Below are 16,854 nucleotides of genomic sequence, written 5' to 3'. Positions count from 1 at the left end.
ATGTTTGGACTCCATGTATACATTAGACTCATAAATATTCCCAGGCGGTATTTGAAGATCTAAATTGTTGAGTTAGAGCTATCTAGTTAGTAGCTAGATTTTAAATTTTCCTCACCTAAAATCATTTTTAAATTTAGACAAGGAGTCCCTGTTTAATTATCCAGACCATCAGAGCATAAGTAAGGGAGCCATCTATTCCTACAGCAGGGTGCAGTTACAGAAGACCCAGAGGAGGAGAATAGGGCTGCCTTATCATAGGCGATCTCCGGCCTAGCAGCTGCAGATGCCCACTGGGTGAATGTGAATAGAATAGAATTTTATTGTGCTCCTGTCGCCTTGTGCTGTAACTGTACATTATCAGTGTGTGAATGCTCCTTATCTTTTTCTCCATTGCGATTTTTTTTATTATCTCTATTGCTTTGCTTCCTACTTTTTAGGCACTTCCTTGGGTATTTATCTTAACTTTAGAAGCTTGACTTAGAATTCAACATTCAGCAGGCTACAGATGTCAAAGTAAATTTAGTTTTAAAAACCTTGTGGGTTCTGGAGATTCTTTTTTTTTGGTCTCATCAGAAATTTAACTCTAAATATCCACAGGAGAAATGAGCTTATTAGAAGGAGCTGAATCTGCTTCTTACAGGAACTTATAGAAATCAAAAGTGGGCATCACAGTGGGTATTATTTTAGGTTATCTGAAAGATAATAAAGTAGTCAAAAATGAAAAAGAAATAATTTTGAAGATATATATTCATCACTTTTTCTTTGGACACCTTTTTTGTTTTTGTTTTGTTTTTCTGGTACTGGGGATTGAACTTGGGTCTTTAGGCTTGTGAGGTAGGTGGTGGAACCATTGAGTTAAATACCCAGCCCTTATTCATCACTTTTAGAACAGGAGTATAGACATTGATGAAGGGAGAGTGAGCAGTAACAGAATTTTAAAAATAGAAGAGCGGGAGTCAGGCATGGTGGCACACACCTCAAGGATTACTAGCACTTGGGAGGCTGAGGCAGGAGAATTGCTGTGAGTTTGAGACCAGCCTGAGCTACATAGTGAGTTCCAGGTCAGTCTCAACTACATAGTGAGACGTTGTCTCAAAAAAAACCAAAATAAATGAATAAATAAAATAAAATAAAAATAGAAGAGCTGGACATGGTGACACATGTCTGTAATCCTAACACTATGGGAGTGTTGATTTTTATCTACCTATAAAGAATTTTGTAGTTCATTTCTGCTGTATAAATGCTCTACTATTAGGGAAACCTTTGAATCACTTTCTTTTGAATTGGGACAAATAATACAGGTATACAGTTAACTTTATGTGTTGAATTCTACCTATTTATATTAGTAAATACAGTGGTACCTTGGTCCACGAACCTAATTCTTTCCATGATTCTGGTCGCAAACTGAATTGGATGAGAACCAAATCAAATTCAGTGGTTAGGAACAGTGTTGACCGTACGGGGAAATTTGATATGGTTCTCATCCAGTTCAGTTTGCAGCCAGAACTGTAGAAAGAATTGAGTTTGTGAACCTTCATTGATAGAGACTTTTTTCTCATAGGACTGCTATTGAAGGAATTAAAAAGAGATTGATTTTAAGGACATGCAATAGTGATAATGAGGAAAACTATAGGAGAAAAGAAAGATGTGCTTTTAGAAAAACTCAGTGATGTTCAGGTGCTGGAGCAGGTGGCTGTGACAGCAGTACGACTCCTTTGCTGACCTGAGTGACTTGTGGTGCAGTTGCTGTCACCATGACCCTCTGACTTCCCTTGGCTGGTGAGGGTTGCTGTAGATTGCATGAGAGCTGACAGTGTCCCACCACGTGCCCCATCCATGCCCACCAGCTTCTGTGAGCTACCAGGTGACGTATATTGACTTGTCTTTCTTCTTCCCAATGGGAAATGGCAGGAGCTTATGAAAGCTTACAGTGATTTGAATATATTTCAGTTGGGCCAAACAAAGAATTTCTAGTTTATAATGATTGATTTATTTCTACAAACCTTATCACCAATTTATCATATAATTTTAGTGTATTTTGTTGTATGAGTATTTATTTATTTATTTATTTTTGGTACCAGTGATTGAACTCGGGACCTTGCGCTTGTGAGGCAGGTGGCAGAACCACTGAACTAAATCCCCGGCTTGTATGAGCATTGTAATTTTAAAATTATTTATTTATTTATTTATTTTTGGTACTGGGGATTGAACTTGGGACCTTGTGCTTGCAAGGCAGATGGCGGAACCATTGAGCTAAATCCCTGGCCCTGTATGAGTATTTTTAAAACATGTGTCAGTTTATGCTGCATGGTTCATGCCTCTTAAAATGAACATTATAGGACAATTATTTCTTAAGTTATTAAAAATTTTATACATATACTTTTTATTGGCTGAAATAATTGGATTATATGGTTTAAATCTTTTCTTATTTCTGGAAGGTTAAGATATTTGAATATGATCATTACCATTACAACTAATTGAGGAACGTTATATACAGTATTAAATGTTTTCCTGTGCTTTATGCCTCCTTATGGTAGAGTGTGTTACTTTCCTGGATGCTTGGGCACAATATGTGACACCCACAATTTAAAGGAAGAGTGGCTTATTTTGGCTCATATTTCAGTTCCTGGGCAGCTGACTGCCAAGGAAGAAACAGCATGGAAGATGGACATGGCAGAGGAAAAGCTGCTCTAGGCATGGAGGAAAGGAAGCCCAGAGAGATGGGAGGAGCCAGGGAATAAGATGAACCCTTCCAGGCCACATCCTTCCAGACCCATTTCCTCTGACCAGGTGGAGACCTCCAGATGGCACTGAGAGCAACACCCCTGTGATAGGTCACCTCCCCAATCTCTGCCTATGATTGCATGAGGCTCTGGGGGGACATCTACGTATAACACTTAACGAAGCTAGCCACAGAACTAAAATTAATGTGTATGAAGAGATTTGAGATTTTTGTATATATCTTCACATTACTTTTTCATAAAAACAGTGATAGCTGCTATTATCCATGTTTTATAAATAAAGACATTGAGATTTGGAAAGTTAAATTATTTGTGTAGAGTTACACAGCTGATAAATGCTAGGGAACAATGCAGGGTGGAAAGCTCAGACCCTTTCCACGATTTTTGTGCTTTAAGTATATTTTATATTCCTTGGAATGTAAGTAGATAGTGGAAGGATAAAAGGGGCTTGTGATGAACAAATAAACGGAGCATAATGGAGGATAGATATTGGAAAGTAGGAAGAACAGGTTCAAATGGGAAAGTGAATGGGGGAAGGGAGAAAGGGAAAAGGAAAAAAGAATGGAATAAAAAATGGAAACAAAACATATAAATGGGGTGGGCAGTGGGAAAAATGAAGAATTAGATATATTACACATAGGTACAAATTCCCTATGATGATTGTGATCATTATATATGACAAATATGTACTAATAAAAATGAATGAATTTTTTTAAAAATTGGAAAATGTCAATTAAGCCTCTTTGGAAATCCCAGACTCCCAGGCATCTCCGTAAAGAAAAGACACTGACTGTGTGTCTGTGAAGCTCTGGGAACCCTCCGGAATGTTCTTACTAGCACAGGCTGTGATGAATGAGGTGAAGAAAGCAGGCTGTTGTCGAGAAGTTAAGTTTCATATTTTACTGGCCCCAGTACAGAAGCTCAGTTTGTCTCTTCAGTTAGGATTAAATGACCAAAGAGGAACAGTGTATTGAATAATTAAAATCTTACTAAGTTCAGTCCCTTCAGATTTAATGTTTTAAAAATTTAAAAAATTGAGCTAACAGCAACCATTTAAAAATTAAGTTTTAAAAACTTTAAAAAGTCTTTATTTTTATTAGTTCATGTTTGCAGTACAAAATGATTACATTCCTTATGGGGAGTTGGCACGTGTACCTAGCACTTTTTTTTTTACCCTCTTCCCCTCCTCTTTCTCCCCCTTTCCTCCATCTCTTGATCCCCTTCCTGTTTGAGAAAGATCTACCTCCCTACTTCTTATTATCTTTTATTTTGCTCTTTATTTATGTTTTAGGTTTCTCATATAAGAGAAACCATGTGACATTTGAGCTTGTGTGTCTGATTTATTTCACTTAACATTATGGTCTTAAGATACATTCATTTTCCTACAGAAGACTCAGATTTATCCTTCCTTATGGCAGAATAGTACTCCACGGTGTCATTTTTCAAAAGACTTTTTTGTTTTTAAACAGTTACACATTTGCAGGAAATTGCAGAAATATGCACAGAGAGGTCCTGTGCAGCCTTCACTTGTGTGCAATTTCATCTCTTGCTTAGAATCATGTAAATACCATCATAATCCACATACAAACGTTCCATCTCTGTAGGACTTCCCTTTGCTATGCCTTTATAGCCATACCTATTCCTGTCCTGTCAATAACAACTTGCTTAAAAAATGAACAGATAGATCTTAGGAGATTGATCTTACCCCATTTCATTTCTTTCACTGATTCTTTAGGCCTCTATGTTGATAACTGATGGAGTTTCAAATATCACTTGCAAGATAGTGTTTACTAGGACAGGAAAGACAGCCAGTCCAGTTGTTAAATACTTTCAACACCCTGGAAAGCTCTCCTTAGTTCTCGGTTTGGGGGTGACCTTAAGCAAAATAGAAAAGTACTGTGTGCTTGAGTCCCCATTTCTCCAGCCTTTTGTGCAGTCGCTGCATTTTGCCTTGCCTCCTTGCACCCCCTGCAACACCTCGAGTGCCCAGGACTGGCAGGGTGACAGTCTGCCCCAAATCCTACCCCTTGTGCTGCTCTTTCTATAGAGGGAGGGCTTGCAGGAGTCCTGCAGAGAGCTGTTTCCCCTCCACTTGAACTTCCTAGGTGTCCCCACTTGCTTGATTCTGCTTCCTACACTCCTGCCAGAGTCTTTGGGTTGACATTTCTTCTTGTCTTGTACCTCTCTTGTAGGCCAGTCTCTTAAATGAGAAAAGTGGGACAGATACTTAGGGCTCTGAACCTGGAGGTAGACACAGGATAGTAGGGCACTGTGCCTTACTCCTCTTTTCTGTCTTTTATGTATTTGTTCAGAGCCTTGTGAGGACACATTTTGTAACCATTAATAAAGTAATCTGAGCTAATGTTTTAAAGAACGTAATTGTAGAAGTGATTATATTTCAAAATAAGAATTCCTAGAGATGAGGCATCTTTAACAGAAAGATCAAGACGGAAGTTACACAGTAAGAGCTTGGTGGCCAATTCAAGATCTGGTTATCTACATATGTGTCTTCTAACCTACACTTGATCTTAGCAAAAAGGCCAAGAAGTGATGTGTGTCTTCTAACCTAATTCTAAATTGAATCCACCTGCCCAGGGCATACAATTTCCCAAGCATTTTGGCTAATCCGGAATCTTCTGCCAATAGAGGGAGGGGGAAGGGGACCTAAAAAGAATTAAGCTATATCATGTACATGGGTCAACGCCCTGTGATGAATGTGATCATTATGTGCTACAAACATGTATTAATACAAATGAAAACACAAACGGAAAAATGATCTTTTATATGTGGTGTCTAAATTATAAAAGCCTTGACTTACATGGAGTTCTGAAAACCTGTAGAAACCTCAAAGTTGACTGGGATGTGCTGTTTTGGAACATAAGATTGACTTGTAGATCTACAGCAATAAACACATAGCTGAAAGCCAAGTGGTGTAGTTATTTGCTGTGAGTCTTCAGTAACCTAACGTTACAGAGGAGTTAATTTTATACAGATTTATCCCAGTAAATCATCCAAATTTAGTACTATTTAATGATTCTGGTAGAAATACTTAAATGCAATTTAATATGACTCTTTTCTAAAGCACACCAAGTATAATTTTTATTTTCCTTGATGATCGAGGCACAGTATCTGAACATAAATTAGTACCCTATGTTATAATATTTCAAATTTCAACTATGTGGATTATCTGTTGAAACACCAAATGCTCCCAGTGATTTTTTTTACAGTTTGGCCTGTTTTTGTTTTATTTTTGTCTCTTCCCTGGTGTGCAGAAGCTGTCACTTCTTGCTTATTGCCCTTTAGGTTTCTGTCCTGTCTCCTTTTCGTGTACAGACATCCTTTGATTTAGAAATGAAGCAATTAAATTTATTAGAGCTATAAGCATAATATGAGTTCATATATTTTGTTCCCTATTCTTCCTCTGAGTAAAGTATCTAAATTTTAGTTTTATTACTCAGAGACTCAGGTTTTGGATTCACAGATCCTTTTAAGTTTACTTGGCATATGATCTCACTATTGTTATTATTGTTTTTTTAAATAGCTGGATTTCCAAATAATTATTCTCTGGATAATTGAGGCATTATTATAATGAGCTTAATTCCTGTATTCAATAAATATTTTTTGAATCTTTTAAGTGCTTAGGCTTTATCAGTGCGCAAAACAGAAGATCCTTGCTTTCACAGAGATTATTCTCTAACAGAGGAAGTAAATAATAATACACATAATTAACAAACACATTAAATATTATTATGGGAAAAAACCCTAAAAAGCCAAGTAGAGCTCAGTAAGAGATCAGTAGTGCTAATGGGGACTGGTGAAGATTATAAAGTCCAGTGGCATGGTCAGAATAGGTTTCTTTGGGGAGATGATTTTCAGCAAAGAATCAAGGAATTTCATACATTTACATACATTTAGAGTAAGAATTCTTGAGCCGGGCATGGTGGTGCACACCTGTAAGCTTGTAATCCCAGCACTCGGGAGACTAAGGCAGGAGGATCTCGCTGTGAGTTCGAGGCCAGCCTTGGCTATAGAGTGAGTTCCAGAGCAGTCTGAACTACATAGTGAGATCCTGTCTCAAAAAAAAAAAAAAAAAAAAAAAAAGAATTCTTGGAAGTAGGGACAGCTAATGCATTGGCCCTGGGGTGGGTTCAGGTAGGGATTGCTTGAGTGATGGTGAGGCTATTTAGGTTAAAGTCAGCAAAAGAACAGTAGAAGAGGAAGATGGAAAGAATGAGGAAAGATCAGGTAGGTTCTTGACAGCTGTTGTAAGGGTTTTGTTTTTTACTCGAGTGAAATGAAGGGCAATTAAAGGATTTTGAGCAGAGGAATGATGTAACCTGACTTATATTTTTAAAATATCACTAAGATTATAGTGTTAAGATGATGTAGGGAAGAGGACAATGGAGGAAGAAGGGAGACCTATTAGTTAGTAGTCCAGGTAAAAGATGGCAATGGCTTGAATCATCATGATAGCAGTGAAGAGCGTGGGAAGTGGGGGGATACACTTTGGAGGTAGGACCAGTAGGATTTCCTCATAAATCAGAGAATGTGTGGGAAAGAAGACTCAAGGATAACTTTAAGGGTTTTGGATAGGGTAATTGAAAGGACTACGGGGCCATCCATTAGCTACAAAGGCTATAAATAAGGCATATTTAGGGGAAAAGTAGAATTCAGTTGTGGATAAGTTGACATGTTTAATAGACATTCAACTGGAGAGACTATGAAATTGGGTATATAACTCTGAGGTTTAGGAGAGATGTCTGAGCTAGAGATAGAAATTTGGGAATAAGTAATATGTAAGTGATGTTTAAAGCCATAAGAACACCAAAGATACATGTGTTAAAAGTTTAGGAGGGAGTTATTTGCAAAAGAAGCTCTGTTGGAGTGACTGGTGAGACAGGAGGAAAACAAAAGAATATGGAATGGATTTTAAAGTGAAGATGTTTTCAGGTACTTGGACAGATTGTGTCATGTTGGCAAAACAGAGAATTAAAAATCAGGAAGGACAAAGACCAAAGTCTGGGTTTGCATATGAAGTTTTGTGTCTTACGGGAGATACGGCGACTAGGTCTTCTTTTCCAGGCTGGATTTCAGTTGGGCTGATTGCAGGCTCCGTGTCAGGCTTTGGAATGGGGTTGTGAGGAAGCTGGCAGTACTAAAATAAAAAATTAAAGATCTCAGACACAAAGTTCAGGGCAAAAACATAGCTTAGACTACAGGTCTTAGACTGAGGTCATTCAGCTAGAAGCAGGTAATGGGAAAGTCTAGGTAAGAACTGTTGAAAAATCAAGATACAGAGGTGCAGAGGGCATGAGGGAGAATAATGTGGATTAATTATGAAATCAGAGTATTATTTCTCTGTAACAGATGGGAAAAAGGACAGAGAATCAACATCATTGCAATAAATACTGAACAGCAAGGAAGCAAACTTTCACAGCGAGCTGCTGTGAAACTCAGAAATGGTATTATCAATAAAGCCAGAGTTGGCAAGTGATTAACAAATAAACAACATATGGCTCATTGGTTGACATGTCCCTGGAAACATATCTGTTTTGGAGATGGTGTGAATGAGTTTCTAGTTCATGCATACTTTTGATACATATGGCAGTTGTGAAATTGTACCACCCAGTTTACTTAAGGAAAACTGCTGTCCAAAAGACAACTATAGACTTCTGGTTCTGGCCTTGGTGGACTCAGTTCTCCCTACCCTTCCCCTGTAAGCCCTGGACATTACATATAAAGTAAACAGAAAGATTCTAAAAGATTGAGAGAAAAATGCAGACTGGCTTGAGCCTTCTGTATCTGAAGAATGTCACAGAGTGAGTTCTTTGAGTTTTCTTTTTACCCCATGCATCCAAGAATGTGTGCTGGAACAGACAGCGACCCAGATACACTAGTGAATACTGACAAAAGAAAAAAAAATGCCTCGAGAAAAGCCTGCTCTCTGTAGCCATTGAACAAGGACAAGGAAAGCCTAATGAAATAACTGTTTAACCAAGCACCACAGAAAAGAACCCACCAGTTCCCCTGTTAGCAAAGACCAAGTAAAAAGCCTGATCTCCCACCCTTGCCTGGCTGTAATGGAGCAGCCCTTCCTGCCTAGATTTTAAAGCAGCCATTGTGCAAGTACTTCAGTGAGCCATTATGAACACACTTGGAATACATTTTAAAAAATAGAATAAGCCAAAAGAAAATTACAAAGCCTTACCAAAGCCAAAAAGAAGAAGAAAAAAAGCAAAATGGAAATGTTAGGACTGAAAAACTCAATAATTGAAATTACAATATCATTGAATGGTTTAACAGCCAAGGAAAGGACAGAGGAAAGACTGAGAACAATAGAAATCTCCCAAAAACAAAATGAACAGAGGCTCAGGGGTCTGTGGGATTTAACAAAGGATTCAACATTCTTGTCTTTGGGTTTCTGGAAGGAAAGGAGAAAGAGGACAATGCTGAAAAGGTACTTGAAATAATGACTGAAAATGTGTTTAAGTTGGCAACAGAAATAAATTTTAAGGAGGAGGGGGTGAAGGTAGGGCAGGGACAAGGGGAAAAAATGAGAACCAAGACTTGTCATGTAGAGGTACAAGATCCCAACAATGAATGTAACTTCTGTATCCCTAAAATGTACCAATAAACTCAATTAAAGCTGAAAAAAAAATAAATTTTAAGAAGCTGAGCAAATTCTAATGATAAACTCAAAGAAATTTGTGCTAAAAAACATAATTATGCTCCTGAAAATGAACAGAAGAAGAGACACCTCATCTATAGGGAAAAACAGAATGACAGAGGATTTCTCATCAGGAATCCCTAGCCAGAATCTCATCCTTAACAAAAAAATCTCCCAATACGTTCCGCTGACTCATGTGTGCTCTGTGGGCTGCTTTGGGTGCCGCTTGCTTGGTTCGTGTAGCTCACTCAAGCTGAGCTCTGAGGTCGGCTGTGGCCAGACCACCAACTGAACTTGGACATGGCTGGCCAAGGTATTGCTGCCTGGACTCCTACCGTGGAGGGTCTGATGGAGGCAGAAGAGAAGGAGCTCAGGACCTAGCTTGCCAAGGTGGAAGAAGAAATTATCACACTGCGCCAGGTTCTGGCAGCCAAGGAGAGGCACTGTGGAGCGCTGAGAAGGAGGCTGGGCCTGTCTGCCTTGGGGGAGCTGAAGCAGACCTAAGAGCTGGTACAATGTGCAGGTCTCTACTGCCTATGTGAAGACTGAGAAACTTGGAGAGTGGAATGAGAGAGTGACCCAGTCTGACCTGTTCAAGAAAACCCAGGAAACTCTCAGGTAGGACAGAAGACATCTGCTGCCTTGTCTGCCATTTGCTCTGCCATCAGCAGGGAGCTTGGAGTCATGAGGAACTCTGCCACCTTCAAGTCATTTGAAGACTGCGTGGGGACCAGAAAGTCTAAGGTTGTGAGTGGCAGAGAGAATGGCAGAGATAGCCTCCCTTCCCCAGTGTGGAGTGCTGACCAGCCCCTACCTGATCATGTACCTTTCTAAGCCTGTGATAGTGTTACCAAGCCGTGGAACACGAGCAAGCACACCATCATCACAACTGCAACTCTGTGCAATGGAGCCACCTGCTGGGGCGACTGAACAGTTGGTTTGGGGGACAGTCATGCCTGTCCACAAGCAGATGTGGCTGCTGCCTTTGCAAGAGTTAAAGAACAATCCTGTATATAAATGTTTTACATAAAGCTCATAGATGGAGCAGATCACTGTGCTGTCCTTCCCAGGGCCACAGGGAATGGACAGGGTGGAGGGTCTGGAGAGATAACAGGCCAAAGCTCATACTCCCCTTGGGAATTTTGATAGCTTCCCAGATCTTGGAAGGAAGGAAATGCATTATGAATATAAAACAAGCAACATTTTCTGGCCTCCGCTCCTCTTTCCTGAACTCACACATAGCATTTACTCAGCAAGGATCCACTGCCAGACTTCAGTTTTTGTCTGGAGATGCCAAATGAGAGAACTGTCCATTTTCTGAGACTTCAGAAAGGAAATATTGTCAGCAGCCACCTAATTGCTATACTAATGACTTAGCTTTGACAAGCAGTTTACTATTTTTTAAATGCAGTGGACCTCTCAAGAATCAAAATTTGGCATAGTAGCTTTAGCCTCATCATTAGAGAATATTCTTTGGACTCAAGCTGAAATTCAGATCTTAAATGGCCTTACTCTTTGTTTATAATCTTTATATATATATGTATATATATAAAATGAGAGTTTAATAAGTTCTGAGCATTGTGTAGAGTTTTACATCTGGCCATGTTGCTTGTGCCAATTAGTGTGTTTATCTCACTAGTGCCTTCTAGTGTGAAAAACTTAATTCTCAAAAAGACTGGCAGTTCCTCTGGTTCCCTATTCTAGCCTAAGGGACCCTTGGGTCTTGAGACAGGAGGGATTGAGAGCAGTAAAGCCTTTACTTTTAGTACTTTTGAACAAAGATGTGCCTCTGCATAGTGCTGATTGGCCTAGGCCTGCCCCAGCCGTCATGGTGCCTGCCTGACTGCTTGCTGCACATAGTATGCAGGAGAAGCAGCACCAGCCCTGCAGGTCATGTTGGGGATGGCGTTTGGGATTAGTTGAAACTCTGCTGTCACCTTTTCTCAGGAGCTACAAAGATTGCTTTTTCATTTTTAAGCTGCCACACCCTGGTAGCATCTCAGGTTGGGGCCCTGTGTGTCTAAGGAGCAGCTGTGTACGTGTATGTGCATCTCCGAAGCGGAGGGGGCTGCTCATTGTCTGGTTTGATAGAATGTGTCCTCTGTTGAACACTTTGGACTCCTTCGGGGCTGCACTACACACGTGATGAGGATGCAGGGGCTGGAAGAGAGCAGCACTTGGTGTCCTTTTTCTATGGTTCACTGCCATTGGCGTGTGATGAGAAATCAGGGTGTAGGAATGCTCACTAATGTATCTTTCTAAAATGAATAAGTGGGCAGTTTGTCAATAAAGCATTCTTTTGGGGAAAAATAAAAGAAAAATCTCCAATAATGTTCTTGTACTGCATACTGGGGTACTAGGATGATATCACATGATGAGTTTGTACAGCCTCTTGGGTCTCCCGTCTTACATCCATCAATCCTTCCTCTGTAACTGTCCACCCAATCCACACGCAAGATCACCTCCTGAGATGTAGATACCCCTTTCTCTGGCTCCCACTGGTTTTTCTACCAGACTGTGAGGTTGGTCACATCTTCATCATTGAGAACTACACTCCTTTTGGAGTCTCGAAAGTGTTTCAGAAAGAGTTCGTTGATGGAGCAGGGGTGTCCCTTTCACTGCATCCTCATTCTCACTCTGCCACTTCAGCTGATAATGATTAAGTATTGGAATCCCAGATGCTGAAGAGGCTTTCATTCTGGAATTGGGACTCCATTTGTCCTGCCTTTAATGCAAAGAACAGAAGATGAAGAAGTGCTCAACAGTGGACATGCTCAGCTGGTGAGTGATAGCTCTATCTTCCCGGCTCACACTTCCCACATTGTCCCTTATCTAAGAGAGTCAGGGATAGGAATCACATGGTGTAGAATAGAGAGTGAGTCTCTGCACATGCGTGGATCCATTGGCTTGGCTGGAGTGTGGATGGAGAAGTGGCTAATGGGACCAATGGCAAAGCATTGGCTCTGGGCCTGAGAGGCCTTTCTCTGAGGGAGCCTGGGACACAAAGGAAACAGTGGCCCAGGGACCATGGAAACCAATGTGATAAGAGTTGAGCGGTCAGTGTTGTACTCTAGTTATTAAAAAAGAAAAGGTTTTAATTTATTTTTTTGAAACTAAGATGAGAGGCTGTTATGATTGTGTGAATGGTCAGGTAAATCTTGTCCTAATTGAATGAAATCAATTGAAGAGATCCCAGAAGCACATAAAGCCCTCAAATCCCAGAACCTCACTTCCCTCGATGCCATTCTCAGTATGCACACCCCTTTCTACAACATCACTTCCCTTATAATTACTTTGCTTGTTTTGAATTGCATAGAAATAAGGAAATTATTTTAAGACTCCTTTATGAAACCTTCATATAGTGTATATTAGCCCAATAACTTTACCTTGAGCAACGTGCTGTGTGTGACCCTGAGGCTGGGGCTTATCCTTGAGAAGGAAACAGAGCGCCCACTGTGGAATTACCTGGGAGTCAGACACTGAACAAGGAGTCATAGGAGTAGTCAGTATAGTTCTCATATGTGCTGTGAAGGACCAGATCATGTTATGAGCATACGAACAGAGGGATCCTCGGTCTGGAAGATAAGATCAGATTTCTCCAGAGTAGGTGGTTTGAAAGTAGTAAACTGAAGAAGGAGGCAAGAGAACAGCAGTGGTCATATGTATTCTATAATTTTGATTATCATCTCATCCAGATGATTAATTCCCTACTCTTGAGAAGTCTGCCTTTATCCAGGAGTGAATGTACTGTGAATTATTTGGACTTGGTGATACTACAGACAAAGAAAAACTGACCTGTAAATTTCTATGGCTAAATAGGAAGGAGCGGGTGCAGGGCCTGATGAGTGCCTCTGCATGGCTGGGAATCCATTTGCGAGCTTGCCGCATCACTCTGGGTGTCGATGGCACCGATGGGAAGGTCTCTGGTTCTCATCTCCGACATGCAGTGTTCCACAGTATTTGCGATCCTACCTATTCCTGAAGAAATAACTGATGTGTGTGCACATCCATTCTTCTGTGTGGCAGTTGTTCTTACCGGATGTCTCCATGTCACTTCTGCATGTAGGGCTCCTAGTGCCTCCTTTGAGTAGCCTGCCTACCAGTGCCATTTGAGTTTATAGGGGTTTTTATGAGACCTGGTTTCCAGAGACAATGAGTTCTGAAACGAGATCAGCTCATTAAATAATGGCCCCTTTGTCTTTCCAGTGAAGTAGGTGCTGCAGCATTTAAGGGGAAGGACCCTGTGAATAGAAATCCGACGTGAAGGAACGCCCCTCTGGCCTGAAATCTGTCATGAGTCGAGTCCTTGAGTATAGAGACAAAAGCATTCTTGAAAGGGGAAGATCCTAGCTCTGCATGGCCCTAGGGTGATACAGAAGATGTGTTTGGTTATCCTTGACCCAGTAGCCATTGCACACTGGGGTCTTTCTGTGCAGTTCAGGCTACCCTTGAACTATGTAATCTTGTCTTTCCTTGAATTGGAGGCGATCTGCCTTCCCCAGCCTCCTGAGGGCTGGGATTACAGGTGCTGTCTATTAATTGGGTTGAATTGAGGTCGACAGCCTTCCTAGTGTCCATTTGGTAGCCCATTTGTTCCTGAGAGGGGAGTGTCCTGCAGGTGTCACATGTGGTTGTCAGTTGCCCACTTTCCACTGCTGTTTGGGGGACTGGTGTCATTTGAGGACGTGGCAGCCCTTACACAGTGCTCAGAGGACCCTGTACAGGGATGTGATGCTGGAGACCACAGCCTAGTGTAACTGGGGCACCTCATAACCAAACCTGAGGTGATCTTCAAGTTAGAGCAGGCAGTAGAGCCATGGGTGTTGAGAGAACCCTCAGACCTGAGCCTCCCAGCTGTCCAGGTAGTTGATGGCCTAGTTAAGAAAAATCAAGTCACAGTAGACATTTGTGGCAAGTTCTTATCAGTGGTAACACATCAACTAAGGAAAGAGTTGAATTAGGAAAAACTAATTTGAGCTCAAAACATATTTCAGATCTGATTTTATGTATTTATTTTTGTTTTTTTTTTTTGATACCGGGGATTGAACTCGGGTCCTTGCGCTTGTGAGGCAGGCCATGGAACCATTGAGCTAAATCCCCGGCCCCTCAGATCTGATTTTAAATAATGGAAACTGTTCTGGAGTGAGCCCCATGGAGTTAAATGCATTTCCAAACAAAGAACTTGTCCATAAAATACCTGAGGTGATGTGTACTGGAGAGAAGCCAGGTGATTGTGATGTGCCTGGGAAAGCGCTCTGGTCCTGTAAATCACTCACAGGCTCAAACTGGACAGCAGTGCAGTGGACACGGTGGATGAGAGGCAGTGTTACTGTCATAGAAGAGAGTTGATGGGAGACCTCCCATAAATACAGTGACTGTGGGGGCACCGAGAGGCTGCCATTGCCCAAGAGAAATCCCAGGTAGGGAGGAAAACTGTCAAATGTAATGCATGTGGGAGAACTTTCCCTACCATTCAGCAGAGAACCGTATAAATGTAGTGAATGCAAGAAATCCTTCTTTATGAAATCAGTCCTTACAGTGCACCAGAGGACACATGCAGGAAAGCCTTATGTGTGTGATGGCTGTGAGAAATCTTCTCAGAACTCAGGCCTTATGCACTGGAGAACCCACACAGGAGAGAAACCCTATGAATGTTGTGCGTGTGGAAAAAGCTTCTGCCAAAAATCAGCCCTGACTACACATTACAAGATTCACACAGTAGAGAAGCCCTATAAGTGTAACAAGGGTAAGAAAACCTGTCAGAAGTCAGGCCTTGCTCTCCATCAGAGAATTCACACCAAAGAAAAACCCTTTGAATGTAATGAGTGTGGAAAAACATTTTGTATACAGTTAGATCTCACTGTATATCACAGAACTCACATGGAAAAAGCCTTATTTATGAGTGCATTGAACAGTTAGATCTCACTGTATATCACAGAACTCACATGGAAAAAGCCTTATTTATGAGTGCATTGAATGTGGAAAGGCTTTTTCCAGACCAGCCTAAGGAGGCACCAGAGCACTCACACAGGGGAGAAGCCCTTTGTGTGCACCACGTGTAGGAAAGCCTTCTGCCAGAAGCTAGAGCTCACCAAGCATGCGAGAATTCACAGTGATGAAAAGCCTTACAGATGTAATTAATACGGGAAAACATTTTCATGAAATCAAACCTCAGCTCTCTTCAGAGAACTTACTCTGGGGAGAAACCATATGAATGTAAAGAATGCAGAACTTTCTGCCATAAGTCAGATCTCACTGTGTACCAGAAGACGTACATTGGTGACAGACCCTACAAATGTGGTGAATGTGGAAAGACATTTAGCCTGAAGTCGGCTCTCACTAAACACCATAGAACCCACATGAGGGAAAAGCCCTACACATATAAGTGTGGAAAAGCCTTTTGCCAGAAGTCGCACCTCAGCAGACATCGGAAGATTGACACAGAAGAGAAGTTCTGTGAGGCAGAGACCGACTCTGTTCTCCACAAACTATTCTTTTTATCTAGGACACATAGCTAATCCATTATTTCTCAGCCTTTCCTTCTAATAGCCTGAAACATGAAATTGAGCTCTACATAGCATAGTATCAATGAAAGTAATGACATTTACCTCCAGGCTGTAACAAAAAAACATGTCCTTATGGTTCATCCTGATTCCTCATGTTCTTTGAGATGGCGTTGCTGATGGCACCGAGTGGCCTTGGGAATTGTATGTCAGAGAAAGTCACTGTGGTTTATGACAGAAGAAATTGAAGAGATCAAAGATCTTCCCACCCCATCCCAAAACCTTTCATTTGTACTCCACTTGAGAAATGCTTTGTTGAGCTATTGTTTTTGTAACCTGTTTGCATTTCCGTTAACACTAGCACTAACACACTGTGTGAGGTTCTCAAGTTAAGTTTCTGGTGCTCATAAATCAGCAAATTCACATAGAGAAACCTCTATGTCATCATATTTTATACCTAGGTTGTTTTATGAGAAAACCAAAAATTTCATAGGGATAAATAGTGCAACCAATTGGGAATGTCTTATGTGGTACAAATGTCTTTGAACACTGAAAATAAAACTTTTTTTCTTTTTTTGGTACCGGGAATCAAACTTGGGTCATTACGCCTGCAAGGCAGGCAGCAGAACCACTGAGCTAAATTCCCAGCCCCTGAAAATAAATTTTTATAGATGTCTTCAATGTGTCAAAGCTTTCAACAGAACTCCTTTTTCATGTATAAGAATTTGTAATAGAAAGCAATCCACTTGTTCAAAAAATAAATAGATAAATAGGAAGGAGTTTGTTATGAATAATTAAGTGTTGACTATTCCAATTTTGTGTAGTGAAAATATGGGCTGGGGATTTAGCTCAGTGGTGCAGCCAGCTGTCTTGCAAGTGCAAGGTCTGAGTTCAATCCCTGGTACCAATATGTATGTAATATATATATATAAAAAAAATAATA

General features: G+C 40.7%; 1 pseudogene; it reads left to right on the top strand.

Moving 5' to 3' along the window:
* Positions 1-10,275, top strand: part of LOC104850188 — a 38,478-nt pseudogene extending 28,203 nt beyond the window's left edge.
* Positions 10,276-16,854: the final 6,579 nt, after the last annotated feature.

The sequence above is a fragment of the Fukomys damarensis genome, unplaced genomic scaffold, assembly GCF_012274545.1.
Source record: "Fukomys damarensis isolate Sample0158 unplaced genomic scaffold, DMR_v1.0_HiC HiC_scaffold_26, whole genome shotgun sequence".
NCBI classification, from domain to species: domain Eukaryota; kingdom Metazoa; phylum Chordata; class Mammalia; order Rodentia; family Bathyergidae; genus Fukomys; species Fukomys damarensis.
This window is presented reverse-complemented; position numbering and strand designations above follow the sequence as displayed.